This window comes from Panthera tigris, chromosome F2 (assembly GCF_018350195.1).
Source record: "Panthera tigris isolate Pti1 chromosome F2, P.tigris_Pti1_mat1.1, whole genome shotgun sequence".
In the NCBI taxonomy this organism is placed as follows: Eukaryota; Metazoa; Chordata; class Mammalia; order Carnivora; family Felidae; genus Panthera; species Panthera tigris.
In genome coordinates this window covers 20178449-20202789 of record NC_056676.1, presented here as the reverse complement: position 1 = coordinate 20202789, position 24341 = coordinate 20178449, and the positions used below count along the sequence as shown (strand labels likewise).

Here is a 24341-nt window from a genome sequence, read left to right as displayed (position 1 = left end):
TCTCTGATCGGCTCTCCAACCAGCAAATTCTGGTGTATGAACCCCAGAGCTTTTGTGGCTCTTGGAGTGGGCCTGTGACCTTCATGGGTCCACTTACTGATGTCCTGGCTCATGTGGTTTATTATGGGTAGGAAGTTTGGGTGGATTATATAAGGGAACAGAAAGCCAACGTCCCAGAAATACTGGAATGGGTCTTCTTGCTTAAGTTCTTTCATAGAGGACACACAGTCTATGTTTGCGTGTGTGTGTGTGTGTGTGTGTGTGTGTGTGTGTGAGAGAGAGAGAGAGAGAGAGAGAGAGAGAGAGAGTGAGAGTGAGTAGGGGGAGAGAGTTGGAAGTATAGAAGAAAAAAAAAACAAGTGGAAGAAATGGGTACATTTTCAGAAGTTGCTTATACTGTCCCTCAGAAATATGACCTTACCTACTGGAGTAGGATTGCTACTACTGGAGTAGGAATTTCTGTATTACTTCTTATTTTTCCAGGGTCAATTGATAGTTTATAGATTATTATCAAAGCCTTTTGTTTTTCCTTCTCTCTAACTGTAGTGAGTTTATTGTTGATCGGTGCTCCATTCAGAGTTTAGGATTAAAGTCTGAAGTAATTGATTTTTTTTTCTATATTTAATTACTCATAAACATTTTTGCTTAAAAAGTGGGAAGTGAAGTTGAAAATAAAGTTTGGGGGGCGCCTGGGAGATTTCAGCCGGTTGAGCGTCTAACTCTTCGGCTCAGGTCGTCGTCTCATGGATCGAGCCCTGCGTCGGGTTCTGTGCTGGCAGCTCAGAGACTGTTTGGGATTCTGTCTCGCTCTCTTCCTCTCTCTCTGCCCCATCCCTGCTGGCACTCGCATGTGTGCTCTCTCTTTCTCTCTCAAAATCAATACATAAACTTCAAAATAAAATAAAGTTTGGATTCGTATCAATGAACCATGTGATTTGGCCCATGCTATCACAGATAATGGTTGGGTTATCAGTGTTATTATTTGGCCTTTTTTTTTTTTTTTTTTTTGGTCTTTACTGCACCAGCTCCCTAACCACTTATAAGCCTTTGGTTACCTATAATAATAATCAGTCAAGTGTCTCAGAAAATCTCCACAGACTGCACCTAACTACCCTAAATTCTCAACCAACTTGCTTTTGCCCCAGTACCTCCCTTTCATGCTCACTGCCTAGCACCTTCTCCCTTCAGTCCCTCTGGATTCTAGTGGACTGTTTGGATCTTAATGGTGACTTTTCCATGATGCTGAGCTTTGCTCGTTCTGGACTCTTTCCTGGGGTTTGGCCCATTTCACTATATATAGAGTGCCAACTCAAGCTCTCAGACCCACTTGGGCCTGGGGCACTGGCCTGTTCTGGCCTGGAGTCCTGACAATGAAGCCACACACAGGTGCTTTGCTGTATACAGCTGTACTTCTTGGTAGGGGTTATTTTGTGTGTAGCTGGTGAACTCACTGGGTTAGGCAGAGCCCAATATTATTGAGGACGGTGATCATGAGTTACTGTGAGTCAGTCACCATTGCTCTGTTCCATAATGCACTGCTCTCCCCTTGTCCTGTCAACTTGCAGATGAGGTTACTGACTGACCTCCAGGGGACAAAGAATAGGAACAGTGCTCACCCACCTTTATTGCAAGAACAAAAACAAAAACAAAACACATGTACTCTATCTCAGTACATGGAAAATGTATAATGATCATAATTAACTGAGCATAATAATGCTGACATAGTAATTACACCATCATCTTATAAGTAGCCCTGGGAGGCAGGGTGTTTAAGTGTTCTGACCAAGCTGGTTTTCAGTGACTCAAATGATTCTAGGTCTTTGCAAATTTTCTTTTGGCATATTTGATTATGTTCTAATAGATAAAATTTTAAAGAAAATTTATACGCCAAACAAAATATTCACACATATCATTGGCAATTGTATTTAGGTTAAAAAAGAAAGAAATATTCCTTTTCCTTCTTGGTGTTGATATCCCTTCAAACACTTAAAAAAATACCCCATCAAGGGCGCCTGGGTGGCTCAGTTGGTTAAGCGTCCTACTTCAGCTCAGGTCATGATCTCACAGTTCATGGGTTCGAGCCCCATGTTGGGCTCTGTGCTGACAGCTCAGAGACTGGAGCCTGGAGCCTGCTTCAGATTCTGTGCCTCCCTCTCTCTTTACCCCTCCCCTGTTCATGCTTTGTCTCTCTCTCTCTCAAAATAAATAAACATTAAAAAATTTAAAAAAACCAAAACAAGAAAAAAATACTCCATCTGAGTTATTTGATTAAAAAGTACATGTTGATTATTGCACACTTTCTTTAAGGAATTGATTTCAGACTATGCTGGCTCATTTTTAAACCTGTAGGTTTGTCTTGCTTTAAGAAAAAGTGCTATGCAAAAGTAAAAACTTAGAATACATAATTTTTTTTCCAGGTGGGAAGGTGAATTTCTCACATTATAACAAGGTTTTTGCTTTATTATTTTTTTTTTTGAGAGAGAGAGAGAATGAGTGGGGGAGAGTGGCAGAGGAAGAGAGAATCTTTTTTAAAATGTTTATTTATTTTTGAGACAGAGAGAGAGAGGCAGAGAGAGAGAGAGAGAGAGAGAGAGAGAATGCATATGCAAGCATGGGGGAGGAGCAGAGAGAGAGAGAGGCAGAGAGAGAATCCTAAGCAGGTTCCACACTGTCAGCTCAGAGCCTGAGTTGGGGCTTGATTGCACAAATGGTGAGATCTTGACCTGAGCTGAAATCAAGAGTTGGAAGTTTAACCAACTGAGCCACCCAGGCACCCTGGGTTTTGCTTTTTTATGAATTCCTTTAGCTATGATTATCAAAAATATATTTTATAGCTTTTAGGAGCATGTTCATCTGTGAAAATCCCCCACATATATATTCTAATTCCAGATATTTATTTCTCACTGTCACGGAATCTGACTAATAAATCATTGTCTCCCTTTTGGGTTTTCTTCTCCCTTTTTATTTGGCATCATCTGGGATTTTAATTTGAGAGCTATTAATCCATTCACTGATGTCACAATTCAAGCTTACTACCAAGCCTGTGGGTTCCTACTGGGATCTTCCCTAACTCTTAAAACATTATTGGTTGATTATTATCCTTTGGTTTAATTTACTCCTACTGATTTAAAGTCTTATGACTGCTTTAATGTGAGTCAATTTGAATTAATGTTTCAGAGAAGACCCTAGGAGGCCTATAGTCAAATGCTTACTAAGGTTACTATGCTCATTTACTTACTCAGTAAAAACTCTTTTTTTTTCCTAAAATGGCTAGATATTTTATTGCTGATTTTATTACCTAATTCGTTATGATTCGTTCTCTCTTTTTTATTATTCTTTCATTAGAGATTTTTGTTAGGTAGACTTTGTGTCAACATAATTTGAAAAATTCACTGGCTTGCTTTCTTTTTCTCTTTCTTTCTTTCTTTCTTTCTTTCTTTCTTTCTTTCTTTCTCTTTCTTTCTTTCCTTTCTTTCCTTTCTTTCCTTTCTTCCAAATTGCCAGTATGACAATGGCTTAGTAACTGATTCCCCTTGTGACTTTGTACAATCTAAACCTGCTGTGATTAAATATCAGTTCTCCAGGAATAGTACAAATATGTTACAGTCTGTGTTAACAGAGTATTACTAGTCCCTAATGGACCCGGTTCTAATTTCATTATTGTTAAATCAGATTTTTAATGACCAGTTTAGTCATTTGAACATTATTATTATGTTTTTATCCATTTAATTTCCAGAGTTTCCTCTTTCTAGTTATTCCTTTTAGTTTCCTATAAATTATTTAGGTTAGAACAAACTCATTATATTTAATTCATTAACCTCTCCTCTATATTCTAAGTTTCCATGAACTGTGTTTTCCTTCCTTTTTCTGGTAAAAGATTCTTTTACTATCAGTTTTTTTGAAAAGCGTTTTTATAGCTAAATAATTTTCCTTTCATAACATGCCTTTTTCTTTTGGCTACAACTAGAATTTATTATGCCAGAATTTTCCAGTGAACTTCCATTTTCTCACCACCTCATGTATATTGTTTCTCTGATAAATGAACAGAATGTGTTCAAGGTTTTAATTGCCTGTCATATAGGAAATAAAGACTTTGAGACATAGGCACCATCTCTTTAGTAAGTTTGATACTAATCAATTGGAACCCACGTTTTGATATTCCCTGAAGGGAGGCAGCGTGGGAGAATGGAAAGAGTGGAGGAGAAACCTGAAGCCTGTGCCTGGGTGTTAGATGTGGTCCTGCCACTTAATCACCATGTGATCGTTAGCCACCCAGCTATTCTGGCTCATCTCATTAACTTGGGAATATTAACTTCTACTCCACCCATATCATACAGGTGGCAATAAAATGAAACGAGATGAGGTAGTACAATGTCCTTTCATTCATCAGAGGTTTATGGACACACGCTCTGGGCTGGATGCTGGGGTATGACACAGAACAGGACGGCTTTCATGGAACTTAGTTTAGTGGGGGAGACAGTAAAAAGGTAACTGATGAGTAATTACAAATCATCGTAAGTGTTATAAATAAAAGAAATCACATGGCATTACATTTGGGGAGGAGGTACTTAAATAGTAAGATCTTTAAGAGGAAACCACATGTAAGCTAGGGCTTAAAGGATATTTGAGAACTGTGACAAGTAAAATATAATCTCAGTCCATAATTTGGATATCAAAAACCCTAGAATGGGATTTCTATTCTATTCTATTCTATTCTATTCTATTCTATTCTATTCTATTCTATTCTATCCTATCCTATCCTATCCTATCCTATTCTATCCTATCCTATTCTATTCTAGAGAGAGTGTGTGAGTAGGGGAGAGGGGCAGAGGGAAATAGAATCCCAAACAGGCTTCTCGCTCAGCTTGGAGGCCGACATGGGGCTTGATCCTATGACCCTGGAATCATGACCTAAGCTGAGATGAAGAATTGGAGGATGCTCAACCAACTGGACCACCCAGGTGCCCCTAGAATGGGATTCTTAAACATGTCTGAACATCATAATTACTCAAGGAGCATCCTTAAAAATGTAGACTCTGGATCCACCTGTAAGGGTGCCTAATTTAGTAGGACTGTGGTCAGGCCCTGGAGTCTGTACTTTTAAAAAGCTTCCCAGATGATTCTGTTGATCTGTCAGATTTGGAAACTTGTCCTAGAGAAATTCTAGTCAGAAACAACAATGGCCTCTGAAAGGAATGACTGTGGCTAAGTCTTCTTGTGTCTTTCTCTCTATTTTTAAACATCTATTTTACTTTTTAATTTTGAGAGAGAAAGAGAGAAAGAATGAGTAGGGGAGGGGCAGAAGGAGAAGGAGATGGATGCAGGGTTCCATTCCCCACGGTGGGATCATGACCTGAACCGAAATCAAGAGTCAGATGCTTAACTGGCTGAACCACCCAGGTGCCTCTGTATCTTGCTTTCTTTTTCTTTTTCTTTTTTTTGTTTTAATTAAGAAATCTTTAAATTTATTTTTGAGAGAGTGTGTGAGGGAGAGAATGAGAGAGAGAGAGAGAGAGAGAGAGAGCGAGCGAGCAAGCTGGGGAGGGGCAGAGAGGGAGACACAGAAGGTGAAGCAGGCTCCAGGCTCTGAGCTGTCAGCACAGAGCCCGACCTGGGGCTCAAACTCACTGATCATGAGACCATGACCTGAGCTGAAGTCAGACACTTAACCGACTGAGCCACCCAGGCGCCCCTGTATCCTGCTTTCTAATTCTGCTGGGCTGGTCCCCATTTCTCAGCAGGTGTGTTTCTGGGGAGAACTTCTGGATGCTAGTGCTATTTAAGTGAGGGAGGGGAAGTCTATTTCTAGCGCCTATATTGGAATTCTGGTGCATAATATTGTATGTTACGTAGATTGCTGTGGGTTGTTTTGGAAATCTGAATGTTTTTTGTAAATTTATGCATATAGGGAACATATTTGGAATTCTATGAAAGTAAGCATGGAGATTCCTCACAGCAGAATTCATCGTACTTTATCCCTCTGCCTAGTTTTAATATAACTTCAATATATTTTTATGTATAGTTCATATAGCTGAGTGGTTTTAAAAAGAGAAGTAGGGGTTGTTCTTATGTTGGGATACTAAGGTCAGGCACAACTCAATTTGAGTTTGGGTCAAAGGAAACAGGAGCCTCTTCCTCATTTCTCTCTCCTTCCTGGGGGCTTTCAGGGAAGCCAGGAGTAGTATATTTGAGAGCGTAAAGTAGCTACTAGGATTTACCAATAAGAGGCTTTTCAAACTTTGTTTACTCAGAAATCCTTCTGTGCTCCAGGCTGTATTTTTAAAAGATTGATTGCTAGCAGATCAGTAGAGGTCAGTGGCTGGTAGGATGTGGCTAGTGACACATAATCTCTCAGAATACAACTCGTCCTTAAATATAGAATATTCTGAATAGTTATTCTCTGTAGTCTCAGGGTATGAACTGAGAGTTTTCTTTCATGCCCACTGATTGAGGCCTTTAGGACCACCAAGGTCTGAATGATGATGGTTGTTCTCTGGTGAGGAGGAGTTAACATGTGGTTTCTGAACAGATTTATCTTGATAAAGCAGTATGGACTGTAAGAGTTTACCCTCTCCTTTAATGAAGGAGAGCCTAGCCACTTCCAGGTTTCTCTGGTAGGAGTACCTTCAGATGGAGTAGGACTCTGACATGCCTGTTCATCTTCCCCTGGGGATGTCTCACTTTGGTTTCTACATCATTTCCACACTCACCCTCAGGGGTAGGGGTGGGGTGGGTAGCCTCCTGCTTGATGTTCTAATAACTATGGAATAGATGACCTCCTTCTTTTGGTTTTCTTTGGCATGCTGAAATAAGCTGAAGCTCAAAAAAGGCATCTATAAATACTGAAAACAACAGGGAAGTAAACTCAGAAAGTATAAGGAGCCTAAAATCTGGTTGAGTTTTAAGATATGGATTTTAGATTCTGACAAAATGCTTTACTTCCAGGCCTGGTTTTATCCTACACCCTCTTTTGAGAATTCCAAGACCTACTTCCAGAGGACCTTGAAAAACTCACATATACCTGGTCAGATGTAACATCTATCTTGGTCTCTGGCTTCACAAGGAAGCTGCTATCCCCTTTGCCTATGGTCAAGATTTCTATATGTCCGGATTCCTTCCTGGCTGTTCACTCAGATTTCTCCCTCTATCTAACTCTTTTTAAAAGTATCTTTGTTTATTTTGAGAGAGAGAGAGAACACAAATGGGTGAGGGGCAGAGAGAGGCGATCCCAGGCAGGCTCCACACCATCAGTGCAGCGCCCCATGTGGGGCTCAAACTCACGAACCGTGAGATCATGTCCTGAGCCAAAGTCAGATGCTTAATCAACTGAGCCACCCAGATGCCCCTAGATTTCTCCCTCTCTTATCCCTTTCCCCAACAGGGATGTGAGGAGGTGAGGGTGGGGCCCATATTGTCGGTGGAATCTCTTGAAAGCCATAGGGATGGCCTTTTAGCTAGATCTTTTGGTATGGCTGAAACTGAGGGATGAGCCGAAGATTCAAGATGGCAGGTTCAGAAGGAGAACTGGTGAGGGAGGGTGCAGAAGTGTGTAAGTACTAGTCTTCTTATTTCACGGAAACTAATTATAAGAAGAGATGACGCTCACACATCAGATGACAGCAGTGCAATTCAGTGTGGCTCCAGGACTGGCGGCCAGTCCTGTCATTGGATGCTGTCAGGCTCCTAAGAGGGTGATGCTTTTTGTCCTGGAGCGGTAGGCACGGTTTGCACAGGAGCCCAGCTTGACTGAGAGGCAAGATTGGGCTGGGCCAGAAGGATGAGAATGGTAGAATACAAACAAGGAAGACAGGGAAGTGTGAAAAGCACCATGTGGGGGCTGCAAGTCTATCAATTTGGCAGGAATAGAGCGTCTTCCTAGATGAGCATGACAGCGTGTTTGAGCCAGATTGTGGATGGCCTAGAGGCGTTGTGACTTGTAAATGATATTTATACCCCAGGCTTTTTGCATTCAATAATGCTTGCTTGATTTGGTATCTTCTAGAAAAACTTTTATTAAAAATTGCCCCGTTGTCCATTTTCAATTAACAGAAAGTGAGAATAGATGAAAATGAGAGCACCTAAATTATCCTCTAGAGTGTTTCTCAATATTAAAATGAATTGGGTCTTCTGTATTATCATTGAGAATATAATCAAAGAATTAATTCATCATGAGAAAGTGTGTGTGTGGTGCCTGTGTGTGTTGTAGTGTGTGGGTGTGCATATGTGATTTTGGAAGAACTTAACCTGTATTTATTGGAGAGAGCTCTAATTGTGCTAGGGTAACTGATTTTTCTAAGTTATAACAGACAGTAAAATGGCCCTTGAGTGTGTTGGGGGAAGCTGTTAAACTGATTAAATCTTAGCGGGACATTTTGTGTTAATTAGGGCTTTAGTTCTATTGGAGAAAAAAGCAGGATGTTGCCATATATGATAATTCTAAGACACTAAGGATATACATGAGAATTTAGTTCATTCCTCTGTAAAATGCTCAAAGCACCTTAAGAGAATTGCTCACAAATAATAGAATTCTAGAATTTCATGGGTTGATTTTATCTTAACGATAATCTAGACCAGTGGTTCTCAAACCTTAGCTAGCATCAGCATCACCTGGAGGGCTTGTTCAAACTCCGGTTTCTGGGCACCCCCCCTAGTGGGTCTGGTTCAGTAAGTCCAGGGTGGGCCTGAGAATTTGCATTTCTATCAAGTCTCCAGGCGATGCTGATGTGACTAGTTTGGCAACAATTTCCTGTATTCATTAGAACATTCGTTTCACAGGCTTTGCTCATTGGTTCATCAGTTTGTCCACTCAAGAACTATGTACTGCCCGCCTACTCTCCTCAGACAGTGTTTCAGGTGCTGGGGGGTTACATTGATGCACAGACCAAGTCCTGGTCTCTGGAAGTCTCTATTCTAGTGCAAGAGGCAGACAGGACATTGTGTCACTTTGGGCAGGGGTAAGGTCTGTGAAGGAAAAGAACACCAAGTAAGGACCCTGTGGGAGAGTGGTGCTCAGGGAAGATCTCTTCGGCAGATGAGGCCTCCAGGTAGAGGCTACAGCAGGTCCTACCCAGCAGGTAGGAAGGGATTGGGGTGTTTGAAGCTGGTCTTTTGGGAGTAGGAGGAGCAAATGGGGGAAGAGCCATCGGAGAGCAGGGGAGGACACTGATGAGCATCACGCACAGAAATGTTCTTGTTACCAAGTCTGGGAACCATTCGTCTCAACAACATGAAATGGTTTTCGTTATTGCAGAATATCTTAAAGCCTCTGCTGATATCCATTAGAAATCTCCAGGAGAGGATGAAGGCGTTTAGTCTTTCTCAAACTTAGATGAAACTTAATTCCACAGTCATCTCAAAGACTGGTGTTCTTTGAAACACATTTGGGAAATCGTGATCTAGGGAGCCTTTCTCCCTCATGTCCAGCTAGGGAAACGGAGGACCAGAGAAATTAAATTACTTGTCCAAAACAGTGAAGCTTGAGGTGATGTGGGGAGATGGAAAGCACACAGAGCGTGGAGGTGAAGGACTAGGTCTGAGACTTTGGTCTAACGCGTTAATGGGGGACTTGAGGCATCCACTGAACTCCGTGGGTCTTCATAGCCTCAGCTAAAATGAAGGTAGAAATCTACTTTCTAATGACCCGGGAGTCACTCTGGGTGAGTGACTGGGAGAATAATAATAATTATTATTATTTTTTTTTTGATTTTTTTTTTTTAACATTTATTTATTTTTGAGACAGAGAGAGACAGAGCATGAACAGGGGAGGGGCAGAGAGAGAGGGAGACACAGAATCCGAAACAGGCTCCAGGCTCTGAGCGGTCAGCACAGAGCCCAATGCGGGGCTCGAACCCACGGACCGTGAGATCATGACCTGAGCCGAAGTCGGACACTTAACCGACCGAGCCACCCAGGCGCCCCGGGAGAATAATTATTTTTAAAGAGCAGATGAGAGTTGGCAACCACTCCTCTAATGGACTTTTTTCTGAGGAATTCTGGTGTTCTTAGGAACACCAAAGCTTCAAGACTTGGCTAAAGAATGAATGAATGAGTTTAGGTTCTACTATTATGCGTTCAAATTGATATGCATTATATAAGCACATAGTGCAAGGGGCAGTATACATGGTGGTTAAGATCCAGGGCAGGCCGCATTGCCAGCCATTCAGAGCCCAACTCTGTGCACTTTGGGCAGATTTCTTAAGCTCTCTGGTCTCCAGTTTTTTCATCTGCAAGAGGGATAATATAGTATCTATTTCATAGAATTGTTGTGAAGGATGTATACTGTTGTGAAGTATATACAACTGCCAATGCATACCAAGAGCTTAAACTAAGTGCCCACAATGTACTAGGCAGTCAATAAATCTTTTTTTTTAATTTAATTTTTTATTTTTAAAAATTTACATCCAAATTAGTTAGCATATAGTGCAACATTGATTTCAGGAGTAGATTCCTTCGTGCCCCTTACCCATTTAGCCCATTCCCCCCTCCCACAACCCCTCTAGTAACCCTCAGTTTGTTCTCCATATTTATGAGTCTCTTCTGTTTTGTCCCCCTCCCTGTTTTTATATTATTTTTGCTTCCCTTCCTTGTGTTCATCTGTTTTGTCTCTTAAAGTCCTCATATGAGTGAAGTCATAAGATATTTGTCTTTCTCTGACTAGTTTCACTTAGCATAATACCCTCCAGTTCCATCCACGTAGTTGCAAGTGGCAAGATTTTATTCTTTTTGATTGCCGAGTAATACTCCATTGTCTATATATCCCACATCTTCTTTATCCATTCAACCATTGATGGACATTTGGGCTCTTTCCATACTTTGACTATTGTTGCTAGTGCTACTATAAACATGGGGGTGTATGTGCCCCTTCGAAAAAGCATACCTATATCCCTTGGATAAATGCCTAGTAGTGCAATCGCTGGGTCGTAGGGTAGTTCTATTTTTAGTTTTTTGAGGAACCTCCATATTGTTTTCCAGAGTGGCTGCACCAGCTTGCATTCCCAGGCAGTCAGTAAATCTTAGTCATTCTTCCCCCTCTCCTCTTCCCTCCTCCCTTTTGTTATTATTATTGACATAGAAAAAAAAAACTGGAAGGATTGACACAGTGTTAAAGTAGTCATCTCTCAGAAGGATTGAGTGCTTTTTATTTTTTTGGTTCTTTTTTTGGTTCTGAATTTATTTGCACTGAACTTGATTGCTTTATAATTGGAGAAAAAAGGCCATTTAAAAATAACGCATTTATATGATTATTTTCCAAGAGACTATTTGGCAGTATCCGCACTATATCATCCTATGATTGCAGTTTCTGCCTCATCATTTTGTGATCCTGTTTCTACTGAATTTTCCTCTGCTCTGAAACCAGCTTTCCACCTTGCCTTTAAAAAAATTTTTTTTAATGCTTATTTATTTTGAGAGAGAGAGAAAGAGAGAAGAGGGGAGGGGCAGAGAGAGAGACGGAGAGAGAGAATCCCAAGCAGACTCTGCTGTCAGTGTGGAGCCTGATGTGGGGCTTGAACCCATGAACTATGAGGTCATGACCTGTAAATCAAGAGTTGGACTCTCAACCGACTGAACCACCCAGGTGTCCCTCCACCTTGGCTTTTTAATTTTGTTAATGATTCTTTCTTTCTCTTGGCCACATGTTGTTGAGACCAGTGAATCTTTTAGTCTTCTATAATTTACCAAATCTTATCAATTCTTTCTCCTAAATTTCTCACACTAATGTCCATTGCCCCAGCCTAGTTCAGATCCTTACAACTTCATACCTGGACTATTGGGTATTCTTGTCCATTGGTTTCTTTTTTTCTTTTTTAAGTTTATTTATTTATTTTGAGAGGGGGGGGGGAGAAAGAGAGCATGCATGTGAATGGGGGAGGAGCAGAGAGAGAGAGAGAGGAAGAGAGAGAATCCCAAGCAGTCTCTGAGCTGTCAGTGCAAAGCCCAACCTGAGGCTTGAACTCATGAACTGTGAGATCATGACTTGAGCTGAAATCAAGGGCTGGATGCTGAATCAATGGAGTCATCCAGTCGTTTAAGATGAAACCCCATCCATTGGTTTCTTTTAATCCTTACATAGTGATGCCAGACTAATGTCTTCAAATTCCACTCTTCTTATTATCATTCCTCTGCTCAGGCACTTCAGGGGGCTCCTCAGTTTCCTCATTGTTAAGGCTAAAATCCAATTTCTTAGCGTGACATTGAAGGATCTCCACATTTGCTCCTTCTGTACTCTCCCAAATATTCTACTTTTTACCTTATGTATGGTCTTTTCCTTTCATATTTCTATACATGAGTGCCTTTGCCCTCCTGCCCTCCTTGCGTCCAGATTCTACTCATTCCTGAAGATCTTGCTTAAATACATCCTTGTCCAAAGTGTTTACATTTTTGCCTTTGTAAGTTGCAGTAGCACTGCTCTGTCCATTTGTCAGTTAATCACACACTGGCTTGTGATTTTCTCGTATTGAAATGGTATTAATCTCTGTGTGTTTTAACATTTCATGCACTGATCTCCTCTCTCCAACCAAACTGAAATGTTTCTGAGGGTGCCTGCATTTCCCAACACCCAGTGCTCTGCAGAAAATGGGTAATACATGGGATATTGATTGATGAATTCATATATCTTTAATATTTGATAAAAATAGATGCTGGAATAAAAAGTTCCTTTTTTTTAAAGGAAAGACAGAATTTCAATTTGGATATTTTCTTCATTATTTTAGATTTTTACTATTAAAATGCTCTTTATCCTGAGAGTCTGAGCTTCCTTTAACGGTCAGGTCAGTATTTGCTTGATTATCTCCCAAGCAAGCCTTTTATAATTCAGTTATTAGAGAAAACCATTAAAGTGCTGAGTGTAGGATTTTTAAAAATGAGGAGTGCCTGGGTGGCTCAGTTGACTAAGCTTCTGACTCTTGATTTCGGCTCAGGTCATGATCTCCCAGTTTGTGGGTTTGAGTCCTGCATCAGGCTCTGTGCTGACAGTACAGAGCCTGCTTAGGATTCTCTCTCTGTCTCTCTCTTTTTCCTTTCCTCCCTCCTCTCTCTCTGCCCCCCCCCCCACTTGCACGTGCTCTCTCTCTCTCAAAAAAATAAGCTTAAAAATAAAAGTGAAATAAAGTCTAGTTAGTGAAATCTCAGTGACAGGGAGCAAATACTCCTGTTGTTTATGCCCTGGATGCTCTCCCACTGAACCATGAGATCCTGGAGAGGAGTTATTATTTTTCAGTCATCTGTTCGATCCGAAATGCCTAACACAGTGTCTGGCTCACAGTGAATACTGAATTTGTGTAAAATGAAAAAACCACAGAACAGCCCTACAGATTTCAAAGGAGGGGGAGATTATATCTGAGTTATTTTAAAAAAATGTTTTTAATGTTTCTTTTTTGACAGAGAGAGAGAGGGAGGGAGAGAGAGTGATAGAGCATGAGCAGGGGAGGGGCAGAGAGAGAGGGAGACACAGAATCCAAAGCAGGCTCCAGGCTCTGAGCTGTCAGCACAGAGCCCAATAAGGGGCTTGAACTCACAAACCATGAGGTCATGACCTGAGTGGAAGTTGAACACTGACTGAGACACCCAGGCGCCCCCATCTTAGGTATTTTTAACATACTGAATATTTATCATGAATTTTTATTTTTCTTCTAATGAACAGAGCACAATTTTTTAATGACTATAATTTAACAATATAATGATTTTTTAAACACCCCACTTTCTATTATGAACTAAACTGTATCCCGCCCCCCCCAATGTCATGTTGAAGCTCTAACCCCCAATGTGATTATGTTTGGAGACAGGCCCTTAACAAAGGTAATTAAAGTTAAGTGAGGTCAAAAGGTGAAGCCCTAATCCAATAGGATTGGTGAGTTTATAAAAGGAAGTGAGAGCAGCGCTCTCTCTCTCTCTCTCTCTCTCCCCATGTGTGCATAGAGTAAAGGCCACATGGAGACACAGTGAGAAGCCGGAGAGAGAGGTCTTATCAGAATCCAGACCTGCTGGCACCTTGATCTCGGACTTCTAGTCTCCAGAACTATGAGAAAATACATCTGTGTTGTTCAAGCTGCCCGGTCTGTGGTATTCTGTTATGGCAGCCTGAGCTAACACATCCCCTAACTTAGTACGTCCACGTATCGGATTTATAGCACCTACTTATTTTACTGTGACTGCTGCTGTCCTGGCTTTGTGGGATTTTGAAATTCCACTTCTCCCTTTCTGTAGAGTGGTAATGCCGGCTGGCGAGGTGCTTGTCCTTGCCTCCAGTTTCTGCTTCTTTATAACTTACCCCCAAACACCCAAACAACCTCAAACTTCCCGGGGGTGGTGGTGACGGAGGCCCAGTGAGAAGGAATGAAAGAGCAGGTGGGTGTGATTGGAGAATCTCTGGGGAGTGGGAATTGAGGAGCAGGTACAGGGAGCCTCAGCTGTGGACCATCTGATGGCCTCCAGAACAGGGAAATCCAGTCCTTTGCTCTTTTTCCTTTCCTTTTTTTTTTTTAATAGTTTTTTAAGTTTATTCATTTTGAGAGAGAGAGAGAGAGAGAGAGAGGGAAAGAGGGAGAGAGGGAGAGAGAAAGGGGCAGAGAGGGAGGGAGAAAGAGAATCCCAAGCAGGCTCTGTGCTGTCATCGAAGAGCCCGACCCAGGGCTCGAACTCATGAACTGTGAAATCATGACCTGAGCCGAAATCGAGAGTCAGACTCTTAACCAACTGAGCCACCCAGGCTCCCCATCCTTTTTAAAAATGATGTTAGTAACATTTGAAGGAAACACACTGTTGTGTAAATGGCAGTTTTGGCAAAGGCTCTCTGTTTCCTTCAAATCCCCTGAAGTCGTCACTGCCTCTGGCCTTAGTTCTCTCCAGTTCTCAGTCTCCTAGTCACGGACTAGTCTTCCTCAACTGCAGTTATGTTTGTGACACCCTCAGAATATCAAAGGGCATCCTTCACCAATCCCACTTGCCTGCTGATCTGCACTCTCGCCGTCCTTGACCATTTCCTTGATGACCCTCAAGAGACATAAAACTTACTTGCCTTTCAATATCCAGGCTGATTCTCCTTCTAGATTTTTTTTTTTTTTTGGTCACATGTCCAGCACTATTTCCTGCATACATTTTTTTGGGACAGTATGAGTCAAAATTGTTGACAGAATGCAAAATAAATGGACAAAAGGGAAGCCAACAACTGTGCTGACATATTCCCTCCGGATACTAGTTGAGGGTGATTGTACTATATGGTGCTTAAGGCCCGTTGGCCAAGAGGCAGTGTGTGTCCCATAACAATTACTACTGCTTGACAACAAAACACATTTCTTGGGGGATGGACACACACACACAACTGAAATAGATTATTATATGTGTGCAGATAAATATATATGTTTGAGGATATTTCCGAAGCAGATAGTACTCAGTTGAGTCAGCACCTGGTATGCTACCTCTAAACTCAGTATGCGTGTATTCCAGAGTCATCCTAAACTACTTGCACTCCTTCTAGGGGCTCAGAATAAGACCCTTGCTACAGCAAAGTCTTTCATATTTTTGAGAAGATAATTTTAGATTATACCAAGACCGTGATTTTAGTTGGAATGCTTTTCTTGTTCTGTAATTAAGAAGCATGGTAGGGAAGCATCTTATTTAAAGAGTAAAATGATCATACATCACATTGTTACAGTATCTGATTCATTGTTTGAGCTCAATGAATACTAAAAATGATAATTACATGTGTAATCAGTTTATACCAGGGCTGTTAGAGTGAACTGTTCGCCAGAGGTATAAAGGATTATTATCATCACTCTGGTCTCAGATATTATAAGGTTTGTGACTCTTGGAGTCTCATGTTTATGACAATCCCACACGATATAATGTAGGCTGGCAATTCTCAAGCTGAGCTGGCAGGGTTTGGATGAGAACTAATCCAAATTACTAGGGTAAACATGGAGTAAACAGTGAGGAAGACTGGATCACTTAAGCAGCTTAGGTGACCATGGCTGAGGACAGGTAATGAGATTTGCATAGGTTTCTGTATGTTAGTTTTAGGCTCAGCAACTTATGGTCCAATTTAATATGAACATTTTGAGCCCTTTCATAGCCTTTTTATTGTTTATTTATTTAAAAAAATTTAAAAAATATTTATTTATTTTTCAGAGAGAGGGAGAGAAAGAGAGGTGGGGGGGGAGAGGGGCAGAGGGAGAGAGAGAGAATCCCAAGCAGGCTCCACACTCAGCACAGAGCCCGATGTGGGGCTCGATCCCACAACCCTGGGATCAAGACCTGAGCCAAAATCAAGAGTCGGATGCTTAACTGACTGAATCAACCAGGCACCCCTATTTTTTTTAAATCAAGTTTTTCCTTGTAATGGTGGTCAGAATAAACACAAATTTCAGAATTATGAGACGAACATACAGAAATTCACTGAAGGAAGGAAAGCTGCCTTCGAGGGATCACTGTTACCATATAATTTTGGTCAGAGGAGCAGAACTGGTGAATAACCTAAGGGTTGAACCTGTGGCTGTCTGAATGCACTGAAATAACTTGAAATTATGTGATTAAAAAAAAATCTACCTCTGGACTTGCTATGTAGGCCTCTAATGATATTAAAATCTTATAATCAAAGAGAGGTCGAAGTAATGTTCAAAGAGAAAAGACCAATCAAATAAAAGGCTATAACAATGTTAGGTTTAATCCAGGATTTAGGAGGGTGGTTTTTAATCAGTTTGAGTAAAATACCCTCTTGATAATAAAAGTTGTTGGGGGAGATTAGATGAAAGGATGCATAGCTGGAGCCTGACATCTGTTCTCATAAGCTGTTTTATTTTTCTTAAGATTTTATTTTATTTATTATTATTTTTTTTAATGTTTATTTTTGAGAGAGAGAGAGAGCTAGAGAGCGAGAGTGGAAGCGGGGGAGGAGTAGAAAGAGAAGGAGACAGAATCTGAAACAGGGTCCAGGCTCTGAGCTGCCAGCACAGAGCCCCACGCAGGGCTCAAACTCACAAACCCCGAGATCATGACCTGAGCCAAAGTCAGACACTTAACTGACTGAGCCACCCAGGCACCCCATCTTAAGATTTTTATTTTATTTTTTAATTTTTTTTACATTTATTTATTTTTGAGAGACAGAGCACTAGTCGCGGAGGGATGGAGAGAGAGGGAGACACAGAATCTGAAGCAGGCTCCAAGCTCTGAGCTGTCAGCACAGAGCCTGATGCGGGGCTTGAACCCATGAAGTGTGAGATCACGACCTGAGCCGAAGTAGGACACTTACCTGACTGAGCCACCCAGGCACCCCTTAAGACTTTATTTTTAAAGCAACCTCTACACCCAACGTGGGACTTGAACTCACAACCCCGATATCAAGAGTCGCACACTCTGACGATTGAGCCAGTCAGGCGCCCCTTACACGCCTGTTCTCATAACAGCAATTGCGAACATTTCCTACTGCTACTCCTCCTCTCCTACTACTTCTTCATTCTATTAAAAGTTTTGAAATCCAAAAGTTAGTTTTGCAACCCGTTTCATGGCAGACCCAGGCCTGATCTGATAGGGGACTAGTTTTTAAATCGTACTTAGTGTGAATATTCATTCATTTGGTTGCCAAAATATTAATGTGTCTTGATCTTGGAGCACCTTTCCAGACTCCATGGGTGGGTGGGGGGAGTTGCATAATAGACAGTGTCACTCACCTTTTTAGTTTTGTAAAAATGTGAAAAATTCTTGATTTCACATCACATCCAGCCTCAAGGGTTGGCTGAGGGATTGTGGGCCCAAATTCATGTTATTCTCCAACGTGGACATTCTTGATTAATTATGGTGGTACATAAACAGGTGCAGATGCTGGTGACTAAGACTGTGAAGTTAATGGCCTCTTTCAGGTCAGTGACTGGCTATGACTCAATACAATAATCATGAGACATAAAGAAAACATTTAATATTTGAAGCAAGTCTGTGTTAGGGCTCTTCAGAGAAACAGAACCAATAGGAGATAGGTGATGATGATAGATAGATAGATAGACAGATAGATAAAGTAGGTAGATAGATTTATTATAGAAATTAGCCCACATGGTTATGGAGACCAAGAAGTCCCACAGTTTGCTGTCTGTGACCTAGAAGCCAGGCAAACTAGTGATGTAATTCAGTTCAAGTGCAAGGGCCTGACACACTGAGGGCTGCTGGTGTAAGTCCTGAAGTTCAAAAAGTTGAGAACCAGGAGCTCTGATGTGTATAGGCAGGGAAAGATGGACATACAAGCTTAAGGAGAGAGATAATTTTTCCTTCCTCTACCTTTTCATAGTATTTGTTGGATGATGCCCACAAACATTGGTGAGGGTGGACCTTTTACTCAGTCTCCTGACTCAATATCCTGCTAATGTCATGAAAACACGCTCACAGACACACCCAGAAATAATGTTTTACCAGCTCTCTGGGCATCCCTTAGCCTAGTTAAATGGACACATCAGATTAGCCATCACAGCTTTGCAGTGAGGGAAATGATATGTCAATTTAGGGCATGTGTAGATTTGAAATTTGATTTATCGGATTGTATCAGAAATTAGAATAATGTTACTCTTCATAAGAAGAAGTTCATGTGTTTAGTGCTAGATGCCATGAATTGAAATGATGTAAGGTTCTTTTTGATTTCATTCTTCTGGTGTTGGTGTGGGAGTCAGCCATGTTAGTGGGGAAGAGATGAGGACATATTCGTGGTGGAGCACTGCTCAGTCCTGGGTCGTGAAGGAGTTCCTGTGCCTCCCGCCATAGAGGCAGCTTTGCAAATTCAATCTAGTAACTTTTTTTTTTTTTTAACTCTATACTTGATGTGGGGCTTGAACTCACTACCCTGAGATCAAGAATCACATGCTCTACTGACAGAACCGGCCAGATGCCCCCAGTCTATTAACATTTTCAATGATTGTTTTCTCTTACTTCCAAAATCATAAATAGTCAAAGAAATGTATTCTTATCTATTCACTATTTTCTTGGACTGAGTTGTCATTTACTTGAGGTTGTCAAGCCTTTTATTTAATTTCTTGTAGGCTATTTGAGTAGTCAAAGTATTCCTTTTTTGGGAGGGGGGGAGGGGGGGAATGAGAATCTTAGGCAGGCTCCAAGCCCAGCATGGAGCCCAAAGTGGGCTCGATCTCATGACTGTGAGATCATGAACTGAGCCGAAATCAGGAGTTGGATGCTCAACCGACGGAGCCAGGCAGGTACCCCTAAAGTATTTTTAGGTCAAATCTTTCCTCAAATATTTGACATAAACATCATTTTCCCTCAATTATCTAGATACTTCTAGGTAAGATGATTTTCTGAGGGATTCCAGATTACCAGATATGTGCTTTAGCTCTCCATTTCTGTGTGTGTGTGTGTGTGTGTGTGTGTGTGTGTGTGTGTGTTAAATAATGAAGAGTTTACTGTCTTGAGGGGAATCAATAATTGATTGTCTCTAAATTTTCTTGCTAATTAATAGCATTACCAAAACTCCATTAGCTAAGCTGTAAAGATGCACAACACTTATGAAAACTTGGTATATCATATTAATTAAATGTTGTACTTTAAGCACTGAAACTAGCCAGGCACAGCTTAGAAGTCTTATTTTTAAAAATGCTTTTAGGAAGTATCTGGTTTTTCCTTCGCCATGTTTGCCTATTGGTGAAACTTCCTGAAAGTAGTTGAAAATTGACAGATTGGATGGGTCATGGGGTTTAAAAGATAGTGAAATCATTGAGAATGGGCTAAAATATAAAAAAGAGTTGCCACATATCAAATGATGTTATTTATTCAGGCCATCCCTGATAAAAAATGAAGAAGCCTTAAAAAAGAGTATGAGAGAATTAGAACTCAAAGCAATTTTTGAGGATCACAGTTGACATTTTTATATACTAGTTTCTTTGGTATTTTTAGAAGTATATTAACTTCTCATTTTGAACTATTAAATATTACATAATAGCTATATTATCTCTAGTCAGGTCTCAGAATTAATGCTCTATAAGTGATGAGATTACTCTAGAAATGTCCTTGAGAACTTGATAAAGTGTGTGAGTAAATTTGAAAATTTAACATAGTAAATTCATGAAAACACCTCGAAGGTAACTTTGCTCTGAAAATCATAATAGCTCCAATGACAATTCAGGATTTTCATTTCATTTCATTTTGTTTTTTATTTTAAAAAATTTTTAATGTTTATTTATTTTGGAAAGAGAGAGCAAGCATGAGCGGGGGGCAGAATTCAAAGCAGTCTCTGTGCTGTCAGAGCAAAGCCCAACGTGGAGCTTGAACCCATGAATCTTGAGATCATGACCTGAGCCGAAGTTGTAGGTGCCCCAGGGTTTTCATTTTAAAGCTTAAGACTTACTACTGAGGTTTCTTAGGTATTATTTGGCTGATGTATAAATTTATATATTTCTTCTGGGAGAACACTAATGATGGTTTGATTTTTTTTTTTTTTTAATGGTTTCATTTTGACATTTGTTGGGTGTAGAGTGAGATTTAATTTGTGGCCCATTTAAATCACATGGGAGGCCATGTGCTGTAGTGTAAGTGTTTGGACTGGAGTCAGAAAGACTTGGCCTTGAATCTTCTCTTTACTGGTTTTATGACTTAGGTATATTCCTTAACATTTTAAAGGTCAGAGTCCTTTTGTAAAGTGGGAACTAATTTATCTTTCAGGTATTTTGTTGGGAGAATTAGCTATTGTGTTTAAAAAGCACAGAGAAACCACTTAAAAGTATTAGTTTTCTTCTCCCATTTCTCTCCTTTTCTCAGAGCTCTTCTTACGGAATCACAATTTAGCACTTAACAGAGATGTCTTATGTTGTCAATCGTTTTTTCTTGTTTTGTTTCTCAAGAAAGAGTTCCCCATAAACTTTTTAGGAAGGGGCACGACCCTTTTTATCACTTTAATATTTTGCACGAGTTATTTCTTTTTTTTTTTTTTTTAATTTTTTTTTTTTTTTTTTACCGTTTATTTATTTTTGAGACAGAGAGAGACAGAGCATGAACGGGGGAGGGTCAGAGAGAGAGGGAGACACAGCATGTGAAACAGGCTCCAGGCTCTGAGCAGTCAGCACAGAGCCCGACGCGGGGCTCGAACTCACGGACGGCGAGATCGTGACCTGAGCCGAAGCCGGACGCTCAACCGACTGAGCCACCCAGGCGCCCCTGCACGAGTTATTTCATATAGTATGATTTCACTAAGTAACTATGGTACTTAGTTACAATAACTGATTGATTAATGATTAGGGAATAAGGTATTTTGAGTAACGGAATATTCTGATTATCTGATCACAAGATATGGGAAGACTTTGGAAACAATAAAATACACATAACGCTAAAATAATACTGAGTAGAACATCACCACATGGCTCTGAAGATTAAAATCCTATATTGTCTCCGAATCATGATTTTAACAGTGAAGTTAGATATAATAATAGGAGTAATAATGATAATTGTTATAGCTGACATTGACTGAGCACTTAGTAAGTGTTAAGGGTTTTATGTGCATTATCTCATTTATCCCCTCAATAACTCTCAGAAGTAGATAAATTATGGTCCCCTATTTATAGATGAGGAAGTGTGTCTAGCAGGATTAAGTATTGTGTCAGTCCCTGATTGAGAACTACACAGACATCTAATGCTGAAGCCAGTGTACTTATGAGACATTCAGATATGGAGTTGAATCATAATTCCCCTCAGGACACTGGGCATCACATTTTATTTTATTTTATTTTATTTTATTTTATTTTATTTTATTTTATTTTATTTTATTTTATTTTATTTTATTATTTTGAGAGAGAGAGAGAGAGTCAGCAGGGGAGGAGCAAGAGAGAGGGAAAAAGAATCCCAAGCAGGCTCCACACTGTCAGTGCAGAGCTTGATGTGGGACTCAAACCCACGACTGCAAGATCATGACCTGAGCTGAAATCAGGAGTTGGATGCTCAACCAACGGAGCCACCCAGGCACACCTAAGTAATTACTTTGTATTTTAAAACGAAATGCTTGATATTAGGTCGGTTATTTGCCATATTTCTTTCATATAAAAGTAGACCATAGATTAATTTTCCAAATGAGAATTTATTCTACTACTCTAAATGTTGTGTGATAGAAGAAACATAGAATGTTTCAGCATTAACTTGGTAAAGCTGCTTGTGTTTATAAGTTGTCTTTGTTATTGTTAGATAACAAAGAACTGGGGATTATTTTTAATTCAGATGACTTGATTGTATTCTTTCATCAGTGAGGTGATTACAAAGGAAAATGCCCTAAATTAGGAAAATAATAGTGCCTGCCTGATAAAGTTGCTGTTAATACTGAGAGATACATATAAAGGCACTTAGTGCAGTATCATCCATGTAATAAATGCCCAGTGTTATCTTTTAGGAATTGTTCTGCTGTCAGTGACTGTAGACTTTGACCGTTAACACTTCCTTAAATACATGAATAAGCTTTGCAATGAGCCCTAGTGGAACAGTCTTCCTGTACCAGAACTAATGCCTGTGTATTGATGGGGAAATAGGGGGATAATATTAAAGGTGCCCTAAAACATTTATATCACTCGAATACCTGTAAAATCCAATAGATGACCATGATGATGCCATGGACTGTGGGAACATTTGCACAAGACATTATTTCACGTGTGCCTAAGTGTTACTTTAGACTTGGATCTTTCCAATGGGAATCATGCTTCTTTGAGTGCCTGGAAAGCAAACTAGAGTGGTGTCATACCTGTGCCTGTTTACCTGGAAAGTGCTTCCTGGCAGTGACTTACCCTTCCCAGGAGACAAATGTAATCTGCTCTTCACAGCTGGTACCCTCTTCTGGGTCTTCACTGTAATTATTGAAGTAAATGTCATACAACATATTTGGAATGTATTTTTCTTTTAATGTACATTTCTCTGCCATCCGTATGGCAGTCAATTAGTGATGAGACTAGAGATGGAAATATAAATAGTGAGCTTCTCTTTCATTTAGAATGCTTTTAAGGCTGCTGCTACTAACAATTCCAAAAATATTTTGAGATTTTCAGCTCTTAAGGGATTAATTTCTTCAGTAGTAGAGACCTATATACTTCTTACAATTAAACCTTTACTGCCTTTACAAAAAAATATTTTAGAGACTTGTGCCCATAAATGGAAAAAGGATAGGCTTTGGTCTTAGATAGACCCAAGTTCTAATTTTGGTTCTATCACTTACTAATTGCTGATCTCCTTAACTTCTTAGGGACATAGCTTTCTCATCTGTAAATTGGGAATGACAATATTCTTTTTCCAGAAAGCAAAAAAGACTTACAAAAGATATAAAGTACCTGGTGTAGTTTATGAAAGATTGTCAATAAACAATAGTTATGATATCATTTTACTTCTCAGTGAATTATACTTCTACTAAAATATTACTTGGGGATGTACTCTTATCAATGGAATCTTTGAGAAATTGCCAACTCCAGAAAAATTGACTTTAAAAGTGAATTTTTATACAAATAATCCTTAATTTTACATTCATAATTTTTAATCTCCATAGATAACTTGTTAAAAATAAAACATTTATTGAGAAGTGGCTTTTCCAGATATTCATTTAAACAAAAGCCCACCCATACCTCTATGAGTTATATCCATAGCTTAGATAATTATAACAACCTAAGCAATAAAAACTAAAAGACATAGTGAATAAGCCAACATTCAGCTGATACTTGAAACAGAGTAAATATGCAGTAATTATTTATTACAAGGGTCATTATTTATCACAAGGGTCGGCAGACTTGTTCTCACCTAAAGGGCTTGTTGTGGTAAATATTTTAGTCTAAGGACCATACTGTCTTTATAGCAACTAGTCTTAACTCTGCTGCTGTGATAAAAGTAGTCACACAAATATGTCAATAAATGCACGTCGCTGTGATCCAATAAAATTTTACTGAATTTAGTGAGTCTTTTGTCAACCCCTAATTTATTATAATTTAGGCTGGGAGGAGTCATCATGACGTATTGGGCAGATCAGTCTTAAGAAAAGTTGAAGTATTACTTTATAAGTACTGTGTATTTGCTTGCTGGACGTTTGCTGAGAGCTCACTATGTGTTTGGTGCCTCTGGGAGGTGAACAGATACAAGAACAAATAAAACAAGTTTATTAACCTGTAAAGACTTACTTCAAGTTAAAAAATCTATATTCAGGGCGCCTGGGTGGCTCAGTCGGTTAAGCGTCCGACTTCGGCTCAGGTCATGATCTCGCGGTCCGTGAGTTCGAGCCCCCTGTCGGGGTCTGGGCTGGTGGCCCAGAGCCTGGAGCCTGCTTCCGATTCTGTGTCTCCCTCTCTCTCCGCCCCTCCCCCATTCATTCTCTGTCTCTCTCTGTCTCAAAAATAAATAAAGGTTAA

The 24341-nt window shown here is 40.0% G+C and overlaps 1 protein-coding gene across 4 annotated transcripts in view; it reads left to right on the top strand.

Moving 5' to 3' along the window:
* The window catches only part of SLCO5A1 (solute carrier organic anion transporter family member 5A1), a 307342-nt gene that overhangs the window by 179654 nt on the left and 103347 nt on the right, over nucleotides 1-24341 (top strand). The gene's annotated exons all lie outside the window — the stretch shown is intronic.